We start from the raw sequence: 17,384 nt of genomic DNA on the forward strand, positions 1-17,384 counted from the left end.
AAATGAAAAGTTCAAGTGCAGTTCTTCACTTCAAGGAGAACTTGGAGGAGGATATGTTTTATTACAGGGTCTGCTAATGCCAACTCTAAATCCCCATCCTTTCACAGGAGAGTTTATAAAATCCCTCTTCCATTTGTGAAAAGGAAACTCTCACAATACTGATGCACAAAATGACATTTATTGACATTAAAAGTCTCATCAGTTATTTCTCAGCAGTCTTTATTCCTTTTGCAGAGGGGTTTATTGTGCTGTTCGGCATGAAGGAAACTGGCACTCTTTGATTTAGCAAAGTCTGGCCTGAAATCAGTGCTCCAAATAGTTTCTTTAAAGCTGGGCATTTTCCTAATATTGGACTGAATCCTGTGAGTGTCTATATGGCTAAGAGATGAGTTTGATATAATAGAGTCATAAAGATTTTTAAAGATATTCTGCTTTGCACTTAATTATTAGTACTGGATTTGCACTAGAGCCTAGGGTAGCCTGCAATGCATTCAAAATCTGTCTCTTCCCAACTCACCCAGACTACTTTACGGGTCTTATTATGGGAAATAGTGACCACACACTTTCTCAATCATTTTCTCAGCCTTATACTCAGCCGATCTTTTTAAAAAGCAAGAGATGAACAATTTATTGTCTTCATTGTTTAAACATCAGCAGAGCTTCATAGAGTTAGTGCCTCCACTTATAAGAAGGTCTCAAATAGAGATTTTTCAAGACCAGTTCGGGAGATAATTGGTTTTATTTATCTGTCTTAAACTTCCATGTTCCAGACACTACCTATTAGAGATAGAAATAAAAACATATCCCTTGCCCTCAAGGAGTTCACAGTCTAAGAAAAAAGATATTAACACTGGACAACAACCACAACAGTTCTTGGTAAATAGTCACAGGATGATATGCAAAGGTAGGAAAGGACACCAACCCCACCTGAATGGAAATGAACCCAGAGAGGAGAACAAACTCCAGGTCATCTCTGTTCCAGGGCCTTGCTGTGGAGGTTACCCACCATTAAACCAACCACTGAAGGGGTTTAAAGAGAAGGTCTGCTTGGGATTTTTAAGAGATCATTCTAGTAGCAGAATGGTAAATGGGTTGAAATTCCAAGTTCTCTTCAATTAACAAAATTGTATAAATATCTATCTCTAGCTTTGAGAACAATGAAGACATGACATTCCTTTTTTCAATGCATTCCATTAAATATGGCCAGTATGGCTAGGATCACAGGTCTCATTATTAACTCTTGTTCGGGGCTGTGTAGTTTGCAAAATGTAGAGTTTTGAGAAAAACAAGTAAAGAATTGAAATAAGTATTTTTTCTATGAAATATTCTATATATATAGTGGGTGATTTGGTAGTTACTTCAGCATAAGAGACAAATCTTAAGTTGTTAAACATTTGGTTCAAAAACTGATCAATCAAAATGATAGAATTGGTACAAGCTTATAGATTTCTGGAAATAATTCATTAACACTGGAGATTTGTTTTATATTTTGAAAACTTCTTCAGTTCCAGAATTTAGGTTCAATCTTATGCCTAGCAATCATTCATATCTATATTATTCTATGTTTATATGTCAGTTATTAATATGACTATTTCTTTTCATGAAACTTATTTTAAATGATAGTGTGTTATTTCATGTGTTCCTTGGGTCTATATACTGTTCTGGTAACCTAAAGTTAGATTAGATAAAATATCATTTAACCTTATTTTCTAAAAGTACTTAACTTTATAAAAGAGGAAAGCTGAACTTCCACAGTATTTCATTTCCACTTCTCTTAAGGCACCTACCACCAATAAATAAATAAATAAATACATAAATGAGTTGCTGTGTTACTTATATACATGTTTACCAGCCTTCTGAAACCCTGACTGCCACACAGGTTGGAACTTCAGCCTAATTTTTTTTTCCTTTATAACATACAAATTATGGTTTTCATTACTTTGTCACTCACACTTTTTTCCAAAGTGCAATTCTATTAAGCATATCTGCAACAAATATTTTTGAAATCATAAATTATTATTAAAATGCATTTTCCTGCCATCCATAGGAATAAGTTAAGGAAATGAGAATTAAACAAAAGAAATAAAAATTCAAAAATCAGTAATTTTAAAAATTACAAAAATTAACTGATTTTCATTAGTACTATCATGGAATAATTAAGTTTTAATTCTGTAAAGGGCTGTAGAATTTGTAGAAAAATTAAAAAACTTTCATTATCTTACTCAGTTTTAAAACAACCACATGTAATAAGTTGTCATTAGTTACATTCTGCAGATACAAAAGCCCATTTGCAAAGAAATTAAGTGACTTGTTCACAATTACTGCTACGAAGTAGCAGAATTTGGAGCCTGGATACAAACCTAAATCTTTGCTTTCAGGGCTAATCCACATTCATCATAACTTTTATGTCATTAAGACATAAAATATACCAGACTTTAAAACATTTTATTTTTGTCACTTGTAATATACCATTGCCCAGTACAATTATTCTTTCACCTCCCTGCATCTTACTCCCAAATACTGGATCATTTTCTATCATGCTAAGACAAATTCTAGAGTATAATAATCAGTGATAATAATGATGTCCTTAAAATACCTGGTAGCAATATAAGTTTTTAAAAGGCTCAAACTGCATTAATCCAATATCTATTAATTACTAAACAGTTAGTATTGCATTTGGCTTCTTCAAAAATTAATTGCATATATAAGTTAGCTCTCATTAAGCTAAAATAGTGAATTAACAGAACAAATACTTTGAGCATAAAGAAGTAGCTTATAAAACTAACATAAAACTTTATATTTAACTATTATATATTTTTGCCTTAATTAAAATAGACAGATGCCTTAAAATATTAAAAAAATGTCTTTTTCTGAATAGGTTTCACATGCATCATTGCTTAATTCTTTGCAAAGATGAGAAAGAAAGAAAAAGGAGCAAAAAATAAATTTTCATACACAGTATAAAAATTTGCTTTTTATTTTATAAGATTTTCTGGACTAAATAAAACTATACTGCTCAATTAGACTGCTATAAGATGCACACATAATCATTTAATAAAGATGAGCATTTTTCTAAAAAATTATATTAGCTTATGTTCTCAAATAATTTGCTTTATTCTACTAATATAATTTTTAGACAAAAGTCTTACACTTTAAGGACATAAGGCTACAGATATATCTTTATGGCTCCAAAGAGGCTTCTAACATGTTTTTTTCTGAAAATCAAATATCAATTCTTTTTTTATTAATCTGATATGGCTCAAATATAAAACTTAATTAGGGAACTCTCCGTAAACAGTAAAGCTGACACATTCTCTGAAGTAAAATTTTTCTACGGTTTTAGGGCCTCTATAATTATCCAAAATTATTTTTCTCAAACAATACTCTTTGCTTTTACTTCCATGCGAAAAGGTAATCTTTGATTTAAGGCTAGCTGGAAAAAAAAGCATCTGGCCAATCTTTCCATATTCCCTGCTAGGAGTGTAATTTACGTGTAATTCACCAATCGATGTTCAATAATTAAAAAGAAAAGTAAGAAATTCACTAAAGCATGAGTTGCCAACACCACTGACTACTATGCCCCTCTCATGGGAAAAATAAATCCATCAATGAATGAAAATAGAATTCACATTTTTAGAGTTCTTGCCAGTTTAATGATTCTTTCATCATTACTCTAATTTCCTACAATTGTTCTTATTTGAAATACAGGCTTTATGAAAATCTAAAGAACTAAAAGATTAAAGAACTGAAAACTGACAAATGAGGGCACTTGGACATTCAGTACTTTTTCGCTGACTACCAAGTGATTGGGGACATTTCTCTTTCTTTTTCAAATATCCCCTTAAACTTATCATTAGTGCATTTTTACTTCAGCTTCCATTCACCTTTGATTATTTTATATAAAGAGACAGTAACAGAATGAATTAATTATTTTTTAAAGGGACAAAAGCATCTTTTGAATGCCCACATTGCTCTGTATACCTGAGATCTAGTGACTATATTTTGAGTTCCAGGTTTCGGCTAAAATTGGGTTGTAGAATTTATTCACCAAGGTCATTTGTACATTTCCCCCAACTGACTCCAGGTAAAGCCAAATGAGTATTTCAAGTGGTGGGTGTCTCATTATCTAGGACAATTTATCACAGAAACTATTATCACCCAAGAACTTTCCTCGTGAGTCTAAAGCAATGGCTTTCTTTTCAATGGATTTTTGAGAGACAAATGTCTCAATTTTTATGTGACAGGATTCTTCTGTGACACTTGGAAATCAGCCTAAAGAGACTCAAAAAAAGAGTATGATGACCATATAAGCATCATAAGCCTCAGTGGACTAGGAAACAGTACCTTTAGAGTGGACTTCAGGAGAGAACAACGTTTCCTAAAGATTGTTATTGCCTAATGAGATCCGTGACCACACATCCATTATGTAGTATAAACATGGCTCCCTGCTGGCTCCCAAAGCCTGCTGACAGTTGGTGGTTATGATGGTAACTCATTTTAACACCCTAGCAAGGTTTTAATATCTTTTTCTCCCATTTCTACGACAGTGGAACAAGGCTGGAATTCACCATGTCGAAAATATAATAGCAATATTAAAACAGTATAACTTGGACATTTTCTATAGCAGTTCTGTGTTGCCACTATAAGTAATGCTCATTTTAGGAAGCAATCATCTTCCGCTTTCTAAAAATAATTTTGAGAATGTCTATAAACTTATCATACACAAAGAATTTTAAAATACTGGCTACTCTAATAAATTATGTCCCTTTAGTAAAGGAAGCCTAAGATGAACATTGTACATATCTTGCTTATAATTACTTGTATTTATTGCTTTTCAGGAAACCAAAATGTAACATTTGTCATTTTAAAAAGAAAAAATAATGAATTTTTTAGAAATTTTGACATTATTTTATGTAAAGGATAGTTCTTCCTACTGAGAAGGCAAACATGTCCACTAGGCATTCCTCACAGTACCCCTCCTGAAGGAAGAATAATGATATCAACACAGTACAGTGGCTGCTTTGGTCACTTTCAAAAGCTGTGTAGTATGATATGTGCAGTATTAAAAGACACAAAGCCAAGCCTTGGTTTTACTCTTCATTCTGCTTTTCTGACAGAAAATCTTTAGCACACAGACCATGATGAGAAAGCAAACTATCCTTTATGTAAATTTATCACTTAGAAGCATTGAACATTTACTTGTTATTATACAATCACATAGTTCTTCCCGGAAAAATTTTTTTAGTATTTTTCAAGAAGTATAGTAATACTTGTGAATCACAAAAGAAACAACAGATGTTCTTCTTCCCCAACACCTGCTTATTTTTTAAGGCAAATACCAAAGCCCTGTATGGGTAAAAATAAGTGATAAAAACGTGAAAATCTTTGTTTGTAAAAGTCAAAAAAAAAAAAAGGCCATCTTCAGTAAAACCATCAAGATCAAAAAAGTATTCCAGATCACCAATAATCTATTCTTTCTATTTTCAGATTCAACATAGTGGTGCATCTCCACAGAAAGTCAGGAAGGCAAAATCATGATTTGAAGCACCACCATAAGTTAGTAGTGGGAGAAACTCTCTGTTCTTTTTTTTTTTTTTTTAAACTCTCTGTTCTAATGTGTTGAAATGTCATTTTAAACTAATAGAAGTAAAAATAAATTATATTTCAAGTGACTGACCTCAGAAGAGAGTAGGAGGATCTATACTGAAATGTATTCCTCCACAAGTGTCTTTCCTCCTATTATAAAGTAGTTCATTCATTATATTTAGAGACTTTGGGTGATTTCTTTTAGCAATAACTTTAAAAAGTCCACCTTGGATTTACTGAATTATAAAGAACAACATCTTCTGCACATCTTAACTGTTCAAGAGCTCATCTTGTGTAAACCATACTGAACTACAGAACCACTTATAAGCCAGCTCTCTTGCCCTTTACTAACTTTGCACCTGCAATTCTCTCTGCTTAGAAGGTTCCCATATAGGGCAGCAACAGCTTACATTACATCTTTGTGCAGTTTAGAAAAAGGAACCCCCTCTGGGCAAATGTAACCCCAGACTAGGACACAAAGCTTGATAAGTAGAGTGAGGGCTGGATGTCATTCCTCCATACTGTTCCTCTGCCTCATTCTTCTGAAGGCTCTACAATAGCCCTGGTCTCTCCTACTAGAACATCACTGGTTTCTGAGCATGAGTAACTACCCACTGTAGGCAGTGAATATATGTACATAGTAATAAAATTATTACAATTATTACATGTATTAAGGCAGTGATTTTGAGTTGGAGGTTGATATAGTCCTCTTCTAACAACATCTTTTTGAGCTTTATTCACTTATAAGTATGCAGAGTTTCAGAGAAATTATGTATCATGGACAATTTTACACAGCTAGTAAGTGATGAAGCTTGGACTGGAATCCAAATTCACTGACTTCAAAACTTAATCTCTTAGCCTCAACCAAAATGGTGTTTTGTAAATAACTGGGAACAGCTCAAGTGTAGGTTCCTTGTTCTTGTGTGTACTTTTCTCTCCTTACATTAGAGTCGTAGGAAGCAAGAGATGATCCTGGGATTCTTGGGGTCTTTAGAGACAGAGCCTTTTGTCCATGGATAATGTTTTACCTTTGTTCATTGGATTATTTATAACCTACTTTATTCTGAAAAGTATGTAAGAATGGTGTCCTCCATTTACATCATATTACATGGAAGCATATTAAAACAAACAACCAAAAACCCAGCAAACCAACAAATGGGAAAAGTCCATCTGTTACAATGGGTATTCTGGGATGAATAGTATTGCTTTTCTGTTCATAGACTGAATGCCATTCTTAAATATTTTCATCATATAGGACTACATGCCACAATAGAACTACAAATACAGCCATTATTACTACTACTAGTTCTAATAAACTTCCATTAGTTGAGTGCCTACTATGAACAGGACACTTAGGTATTTCCTCAAAACCTCGAGAGTTTATGGTAAGTATCACTATCCCCATTTCATAGATAAGGAAACTGAGGCCTAAAGAAATAATATAATTGATCAAAGGTAATACAGCTAATAAATTCAAAGTCTTTTCTTTCAATATGTTACACCATGTTGCCCCCGAGCACTACAGCAAAGCAGAAGCTGTAGACAACTATACTTCAGTGCACTTTTTGTCTCTCCTAGTATCTGCATTATTAATTCTATTTTGCATACAAATCCCTAACATCACAGTTATTAAGTATACAGACATCTAATATCACCTGCGATGTACTCTGTCCAGAAATGTTCAATTTGAATCCAGTCTAGCCTGTAGAGCTAATGTCTAATTTACAGAAAATACTGGTGATATAGGACCAAGATCAATGAAATAATGAGGAAATAAGATAAATTTAGAATATAGGCTATTCTGCAATTGGCAGAATCATTTTAAAAGGTCAAGGTCATGAAAACAATCTGGAGGGGTACTTCTCAGTATGACAGGAGAAGGATGAGGCATAACAACCAAAAATAATGCCTGATGTATGATTAACTCCTAGTTATAAAGAAAATAAAGATTAATAAAACTTAAAAGACACTTAGGGAAAACTAGAGAAATGAAAAATGAGCCAGCAAGATCAAAGAAAAGGGAGGGAGATGAAGGAGAAGATCATCTTTACTGGAGGAATCAGGGAAGATATCATAGAAGAAAGGGCATTTGTTCAATCTATTCCATGACATTGCTCTGTGACTTTCCAGCATATATTGACTTCCCCATTGTCAAAACTCTAACCTTAGGAGTAGGACTTTTGAAAACATATTGCTAAGTAACAACCACTAATTGTTTCTTATGTGTACTCCTCTTCTCCCCAGGATTCCATCTTCTGTTCTTCTAATGGGCTCTGTGGTGCTCAATACAAGACTCCATGGTTGGCCCTCAAGTAGATTGAGACAAGGGATATTTCCATATACACAAGAACCACAAGTCCTCCTCCCAGAAATGAGTGCATTAACACAAAGCAATATGTACTGCAATAAAACTCCAGTGTAAATTAAAGGATTCTTTGAAGTTAGCTGTAGCTCCGTGCTCTTACTGCAAAATTTAATCAAACATGATGCTGATAAAAATAAGTTTGTCATTAGCCAGCAGGGGGAAGAAAGGTCGCTTCAGTGGTTACAGGATGCAGCCTCGACACATCTTGGTGAGGTGGGAGTCTTTATGCATTATTCTCCTCATTTTACCAGGCAGGAAGTAGCCACAGAGAGAGGCTAAGTGACTTGCCCAAGGACAAAGAGTGAGTCAGATGCAGAGCTGGGAATTGAGCCCACTTCTCCCGCTTCCCAGTGTACAGCTTTTCTCAGCAAGCCATAATGCCTTTCAGATAGATCATTTCCTAAAATGTATTAAGTTGTTAAAAATTCAATATGGGTGTTGCATTGTTTTCCAACTAGCCTTGTTTCTCACTACCTTACTAGAGCTATTATCAGAAGCTAAACTGATGGTCAGATCAGTAAAATCATATCTATATTTTTAGACAATATGCCATTAAAACTGGATATATCCAAACACCTAAGATGAATTAGAGTCATTGGAGAGTGAATTTGTGTTTGGACCTCTTAGCAGGTGGGGGAGGATTCCACACTGAGAGATAAATTGCAGCTTCAAAATTAGGAGAAGCTGGAAATGATCACGAAGAACAAAATCTCACTGACCACCAGAAAGAGTTAAAAAATAAACTCTAAATCTCCCTCAAAAGACACCAATATGATGTTCATGGCAGGCACCAAAAAAGCAAGAAAATAAAAATGTAGTGTACATTGAAAAAGTGGATATTTTAGGCCCTTCAAGAAGATTCTAGACACTTGTTTTTATTCAAAACTAAGACTGTTTCATTAGCTGGAATTTTACCCATTGGTTCATTGGGAATTCTGGGCCATGGGCAGGAAGTATCCTTTGTAATGGCAATCAATGAAGACTCTTATTGTGCTAACTAAACCAGAAATAGTAAGTAGACCAGATGCTAACACTCCTAAAAGTCTTCTGACTTTTATCATTAGAAACATCACCAACTGATCTCTGTGCCCTTTACCAAAGAACCTGGACTCAGCTGTAGAATCTCCTTCAATATAGTAGTCTAGACAACTGCCAATCAGTCAAGATTCATCCAAAAGATCAAACTCATTCACTATTTCTGGCATATGCTTCTGTGTTCAATCCCCATCCAAAAGACAAGACACAGAGTCACTATAGGCCCACAGCCCCACCTGCCAGGTCTGATCAAAACCTCTGCAATTATCCCTTATATGACTTGCTCATGCTTCCATAATGTTCCTTATGTGAATTAGACCATCAACTCCTTGAAAGCAGAGATACCTTAGAAAACAAAATTCCCTAACACAGTTTTCTTGAGAAAAGATCAATAAATACAAATTGATTTCATAAAATTTATATTTCTCTTTAGAATCTTTGGGGATAGTGAAATTTTGAATTCCATAATAAGCATCATCACCTAATTCTAATTCAGAATGTTATTCAGCAGATAATCAATCACTGTAGTTAATACCTTATTAAAATTGAAGGACTGAGCAAAATGATTTCTTCTGGAACATTAAAATATATTAACTGAGCAACTGTTCTTGCAATTGTTTATCACCCTTAGGATAATCTTGTGTCACTTAAGAGAATGCATCCAGTTAAAACTTTCAGAAGTTTCAATATCCTATGAAATTCCCTAGAAAACTGGTTGACTCCAGGGCAGAAACAGGGAAAATACAAGATGAGCTTGTACTCATCTGGCAGTGCTAGAAATTCACAAAGTGCTCAAAAAATGATGGGGGTATGTCAAAAGGGCAGAGTAGCCAATCTGAAAGAGTGCCCAAGAGCCATAGGTGGAATATTTTGAGCAAGAAAATGAACGATGACAGTATTGGATGATAATACAAATAATAAAATAAATACCTGTCTATAATGATATAAATAAGTAATAAATCAGACAGGGACATTTTCCTTGCAGAAGAATTCTAAGTAACGAACTTAGAAAGAATGAGGAAAATATCACCCCACCCAAGCGATCAAGGTTAACATTACCAATAATTAGACAAATCAACATGTATGGTATACTAAGGAGGGTACATTTCTTGTGTGATATTGTTGTCAAAAATGCAGAACCGGGCTTCCCTGGTGGTGCAGCGGTTGGGAGTCCGCCTGCCCCAGTCCGGGAAGATCCCACATGCCGCGGAGCGGCTGGGCCCGTGAGACATGGCTGCTGAGCCTGAGCATCCGGAGCCTGTGCTCTGCAATGGGAGAGGCCACAACAGTGAGAGGCCCGCGTATGGAAAAAAAAAAAAAAAAAAAAGCATAACCATGAGAAAATATCAGACAAACCCAAATTGTGGAATATTCTGTAAAATAAATAACCAGGATTCTTCAAGTAAACTTAAGAAATGAAAGTAAACTAAAGCCAGAGATTGTCACAGACTGAAGGTCTAAGGAGATATGACAATTTAATGTTGAATCCTAGATTGGCTGCTGGGATAGAAGAAGGTCATTAGTGGACAAACTGGTAAAATCTAGATAAAGTCTATGGTCTAGTTAATAACATTTATAGCACTGATGTTAACTTTCTGTTTTGATAATTGTATTACAGTTATACAATATGTTGACATCAGGGAAAGCTGAGAGAAAGGTATATGAGAACACTCTGTACTAGTTGTATATATTTTCTGTAAGTCTAAAATTATTTCAGAATAAAAAGTTCAGAAAAACACTTTAAAAAAACTAGTTCAAATAATCAGTTTGGATATACTAATGCCTATGTAAACATAGGTAAGAAATCTAGAGATGTTGTGTAAGTAACAGAGCACACCATTGGCTCCTGTTAGGTCACAGGTTTCCCGAGAGAACAAAAGATGAAACGCAAACCTAAATGTGATCCCATTTGTGTCTCAGCATGAGAATTTGTCTACTCATCAGGATCAGTCCTCTGTCATCTTCACTTCATGATACCTTTTTCTCCCTTTCAGTCTTCTTTTTTCCCTTCCACCTTTCAATAATGATCCATGTGTGGTGTGTGTGTGGCACAGCAATGTTGTTTTTGCCATGTGGCTATTACTAATCAGGTAGAATATTTTCCATGAGGCCCCTGGGGTGCTGAGGCAGACAGAAATCATCCTCATAGCATTTCCTCACCATTACTGAGAGAGTTTTGTTTCTTAGACAACTTTCCATGGCATGTGCCCGCCTAAGTCACAATTGGGTCTAATATCACTGACCCTCTAACGGCTCATTAAGAGTTTTCTCTGTGCCCACTTTTTCTCCCCAGGTTCTACCTTTATGTCTCACGGGGGAGAGGAAGTTCTGGAGGCAGAGATGCAGGACACTGATGAAATTCATCTTTGGTATCCTTCTTTCCTTAGCCATGAGCTGCAAAAGTAATGCACTACAAATGTCAAGGCATTACACTCAGCTCTCCAGGGCCACCTTTCATCTGTAAAGCACCAAGTAAAGTGTCTTTTCATTGTGACCACATCCAACCTTCTGTCGATGTCTGCAACTCAGGGGCTCCAGAGTGGACCACGGCTGTCAGCCTGGGTCTTAAATCCATCAGCTGGTGATTCTGAGCCCTACAATGTTATTTCTTTTTTTAAAAAAATTCTTGATCGACAATATTTAAATCATAGGGAATTGTGCACAGAAATCAAAACTCCTCTCCTCTCTTGAATTACAGAGGTCTGGCAATCCTCTGCCCACGTTCACAGGAGCTGACAGTCTGTTACAGTTGAGTATCAGCTGTCCCCTTGGACAATGTGCCCCCTAATTTACATGTCACCACGGCACCTTCTGGCCAGCCTGGGGGCTGTATGGATTTGTGTTTATAAAACTTGCCCTATATCTTGCCCTTTAATTCATAAAGGTTAGTCAAATATGTCTGAGTTCCATCACCTAAAATGATGAGCAAAAAAATATAAGCAGCCTTTTCTCTGAGTCTAGGGATCTCAGAAGCCACAGCCAACCTGTTTCCCTCTGTGAAACTACAGAGGAAATGCTGCCTATCATTTTCTGTTGCTTGCAGAAGGGGATTGGGGAGAGGGGCAGGATTGCTATTTCAGGTTTCTTTATATGATTTCCTGCTTTTTGTGTGTGTGTGGTACGCGGGCCTCTCACTGTTGTGGCCGCTCCCATTGCGGAGCACAGGCTCCGGACGTGCAGGCTCAGCGGCCATGGCTCACGGTCCCAGCTGCTCTGCAGCATGTGGGATCTTCCCGGACTGGGGCACGAACCCGTGTCCCCTGCATCGGCAGGTGGACTCTCAACAACTGCGCCACCAGGGGAGCCCGATTTCCTGCTTTTTAAGGAAATGCTATTATCCTTACTGTATATTGAGCTCAACTCTCACTTACATAGTGACTCTCAAGCAGGAGTTTAAAACATGGCAATAGAGCCATTACTGCTGTATTTCACATGGAAGAGAGTTACTAATCCTCTTTGGCATTCATCTCTAAATCTTGGTGAATTCAAGTAGCTTCAACCTCTGAAAGTTTATTTTTGACTTAAGTGATTTTCTTGCTATTGCTAGATTTTTCAGGTGTCTCGCCAGCTGAATTGTTATCTGAATAAGCTTTGTTTATTTTCCTTGGCTCTTTATAGCAGGTTGAAATCTGTACCAAGTGGTCACAACATTTCCTGCCCAAATGCCTTTTATTCTGAGTATGCGGTCAATAATTTTTTTTTTTTTTTGCTTTACCTAAAACATAAATAACCCCCTTATACTCATTTTGAACCTTTTCCCAAAGTCCTTTCCTTATGAAAGAGAAAAAAAAAAAAGCCCTTTAGCAGACCTCTGTGTGATGTGTGATGTGACTAGAGTCAGGGAGCATAAATCGTGCCTCGTACTCACAAATATACAAGTAACCCTTCCCCTTCCTGCTGTTTTCAATTACTCCGATTAATTTATTTCCAAACTTTTGGCACCCCTCTGCTACAGTACACAACAAACAAATTTACAGTGAATCCCAAATTAAACATTAATGCAAAATCTTCTAGCCTCAAATTTCATTTGGTTCAGTCACTCAAAAATTTAATAAAATGTTAGTATTTATTTCATATTTAACTTATTCCTATGCATAATGTTGAATTTGGTACTGAAATCTTGTGGCCAAGTTATTACAGGGGCTTTTGACAATGTGAATGAAAAATGGACTGAACTTAAAGTCACACACAAATTAGATTTCTGCACATGCATCTAGCAAATGTCTACTAAACCTGCAGGTAAGCTCTTTACACAACAAATAAATTGTTTGAGATCTTTTGCTTCAATATCTCATTTAAGCATTTCTGAAACTGTAAATGCCCAAGCTCTGGATCTCTTTTTATTTTAAACTAATGTCTGTTTAGTATACATCTTCACTTCTTAATCTAAAGACATACCATGTTTGATTGCTAACCTGATTGCTATTTCAGGTTTCTTTATATGATTTCCTGATTTTTGTGTGTGTGTGTGTGGTACACGGGCCTCTCACTGTTGTGGCCTCTCCCGTTGCGGAGCACAGGCTCCGGACGCACAGGCTCAGCGGCCAGGGCTCACGGGCCTTGCCGCTCCCCGGCATGTGGGATCTTCCGGATCGGGGCACGAACCCGTGTCCCCTGCATCGGCAGGCGGACTCTCAACCACCAGGGAAGCCCTGAATATTAAGTTTTAAAACAAAACTTTGACTTTTTCTCAAGGTAGATAACATAAAAGAGAGCCAAAAGAAAAAAAGAGCAATGAAAAAAATTAATGGAACCAAATCCCGGAACAATCTCCTAGTAACTTAGGCCCTAAAATAGCTCATTGAACTTAGTATTAACAGATTTCCTTCAAGCACTGTATACCTATCGTCTTTCCCACAGACCCTCTGGGCTCTAATATTTTTTCTTTTCCATCAGTTTCATAAAACCTCTCTCCTTGTTCTTTCTCCTCCCCTCACTCCCTCTTTCCTTTTTAACTCCAACAAGAACTCAATAAACCCAAATGGGTTTGTTTTGTAGCCATAAGCAACCTTTCCCTAAAATCCAAAGTTGTACAATTGCCAAACTAGTGTTTTTATTGCTTGTTCTGGTTTACGTTGTTTAGTTGCTTCTGCCTCCAGTCTATAAATCACACTGTGATGGGTACATAGTAGGAACTATAACATTTATTCAATGAATGCATGTGGATAAGTACAGAAGAATAATCCAGGGGCCCTGATTGACCAAGAGGAGCACCCACTAGGTCATAAACTCTTACCCAGTAGGTCCCCCACCATTTGTCACCACCCCTTTCCTTTCCACAGTTGTCCTGGAACTTCCAGGGAGGGTAATGAGTACAGCCAATAGCAGCTCTCTTAACATTTCATCCCATTAATCAAATATTCATAAGTGGGAATGTGACTGACAGCACAAATTCTTCTCAATCATGTCAAGGATTTGGGGACAATGAAAAAGGAGTTCTTCCTTGAAAACAATGAGAATTACCTCAAGGGAAAAAAAACAAACTCATATGAGTCTTCACATACACCAATACTCATTTCTTCTGCTTATATTGGTAGAAATAACAGCAAAATAGTTTCTGCCACATTTACCAGTGCTTGGAATGTTACTAAGTGTATTATTTTATCTAAACCCTCAAGAAATACTGTGAGTCACTCTACTAATTCCATTCTGCAGACACGGTATGGGTAAATATGGGTAATAGGAAAGATGGTAGTAATAATTCTGAAATAAAGGGAAAAGGTAATAAACAGGCAAGCAATATTGCAGGGTCCACATGTGACAATTACATGCCTAATATCATGAAACATTTCATACAAATCAATGAGGTGATGCAAAACAAAATGCATTCATTTTCAAAGAACCTAGAATGTTAACTCTCCCAAGATGATAATTTGAGGCTTTATTTCATGCCTTATCCTTCTGATATATTGAATGGTGCTACACTCATTGTTATAGAAAATCTTCCTCAATTAAAGATGTGAGTCACTCCTCTATCTCATCCTCATCTACAATGCTACCCCCTTGTTTGAGCTACCAACAACTCTCCTGCACAATTACAATAACCCTTTAACTGTATTCACTGTGTCTCTGGTCCTTTTTTATTCAGTAGCAAGCACGATCTTGTAAATAATTAAGTTGTGTCACGTCACCTCTGGTTAAACATCCAATTGCAGCCTATTAATAATGAGAACAAAACCCAAATGCCTCACTCTGATGTGCAAAGTCCTAACTGACCTACTCATAAATACCCCTTTCCCCACTCCTCTTCTCCTCCAAACACATGCAGTGTACTTTAGGCACACAGACCTTCTTCCTTTCTCTAAGATGTCAAAATCATGACTTCCTCTCAAGGATTTACATGGGAAGTTCCTCCCTCAGAACATTCATATCTTGTTCCTTCACATCACTTTTATCTCAGCAAATATGTCAGCCTTCACAAAAAAAGGCCTGCTCTTGATTACATGATGTTATTTTTCTTTCTTCTTAGCACAAAATATTATGTATTTGTCACTTTGCTTATTGTCTGTTTCCTCCTTCACTGAAATGTACACTAAAATGTAAGCTCTGACAGACTAGTTACATTGTCTAACTTGCTCACTTGCCTCTTTCCCAACCTCTAGAACAACTCCCAGCGTATGCTCAAATTTGTTGAACGAGTGAATAAATAAATGAATGACCACCAACCACATGGGTTGCTTCGGGGATCATATGGTTTCAGGAGGAAAAAACCAAGAACAAAATTAAAGGGTCCTGAAAATGTAAGGGATTTCTACCGCTTTTAGTAATATACATTAAGTTAATACTATAATTAATGAAATAATGGATATTTATGTAATGCGATACCAACGCATGCTATGTTTTCACATACATTGTCTAACTTGCATTCGTGGAAGGTGTGAAAGACACTGCTAGGTCTCTTCAGAGTTGGTTGGAGCAGTTTTCTGTAAACCTCTGGTGGTGTTTTCACAGGACTCAGATTAAAATACATACAGGATAAAATCCTCATGCCCTTCATAACCTTATGATCTCCCAGCAAAGAGAGCAGCAAGGGGAATGGAAAAAAGTCCTAAGATTTTGGTTCTTACACTATTAGGATTAATTTCAAAATACTTGACAATATCATCAGCAAGTGAAAACAGAAGTAAACACCCTAGCGCGGAAGAGAACTCTATCCAAAGACGGACAGTTCTAAATTCTACTTATTTTTAATGTTGGTCAATGTTGGATAAAGTTACTATCTTTTCCCCCAAGTAAGATTTGTACGCCACTAGTATTACAGGCCATCAGCATGGTGCTGGTGAATTGCTAGCCTTTTTGTTAGAATGACAACAATATAAGGACTCAGCAAAAGGACCTGAATTCTGAGTTAGTAATTCTATCTATAAATCTTAGTTATTTTTTAATGAAAAATCTCATAAATATGGATGCCCAGAAGGTGTGATCTATAATAGTTTCACCTGACAAGGCAAAAATCTCACCCATGTGCTGGCATCGTTATCACTGTACTTTCAGAGCTTAATTATGAGAAAATGCCTTAAAAATTAATAGAGTTGAATAAAGTGGAATATTTTAATAAAGCATACCTCCTATTTTAGCATGGTAAAATACCAATAAATTATATCATTAAAAGCTTTAGAAAATGCACACAAGGTCTTAGATAATCTAAAAACCAAGCCTTTTTAAATCTCAAGAATTTATATTTTAGCAAATGTTTGAGGTTCCTAATTGCCTCAGTTACCTGATCTGTGTGGATTGAAGCTTCAAAAAATTCTTACTGTCAATGTTCTCTCTCTCAGCATCTTTGTCCTTCCTCTCCTTATACATCCTAATTTCTAAAGAAAACAGTCATTCTAAACTCATTTCTGTTATCAGCCTTATCCTACAGTTTTTCTTTTCCACAAATACCTTAAAATACCCCAGGAACACTCAAAGCAAGCAACCAGAACCAAGTTTTACTTCTCTTTTCTCCCCCATCCCTCCCCATTTTTAGTTCTCTTTTCCCATTTTAAGAAGAAAGGGCGAAGATGAACAAATTGTCATTAAAGAAAAACTCAGTGGTAGAAAAATTCTTAAGGAATTAATGTATTTGTATTTCTAAAGTTAAGCCTGCTTGGAAGTTGAAGGATGTCAATGCAATGTGGAAAAGTTAGGAAGGAATGTCCTATTGATTGTAAGAATAAAACAAGAGACGGTCTGTGATACCTTGACCTTACCTAAAGAAAAAATGTATTCTTTCAACTAAAATGAGGTCGTGTTTCAACAATACCTGTCTTTGGTCTGAAGACTAAGCCAGCCAGGACAATGAGGTGCATGCATCTCAGGAAGAGATGTCTGACTGTTAATAAGAATGCATTGTGAGATAAAATGGAACGCTGGTATCTTAGCAAGGCAACACACTCTATCTTCTTCAAGAAGT

Source organism: Mesoplodon densirostris, chromosome 8, assembly GCF_025265405.1.
Source record: "Mesoplodon densirostris isolate mMesDen1 chromosome 8, mMesDen1 primary haplotype, whole genome shotgun sequence".
Taxonomy (NCBI): Eukaryota; Metazoa; Chordata; class Mammalia; order Artiodactyla; family Ziphiidae; genus Mesoplodon; species Mesoplodon densirostris.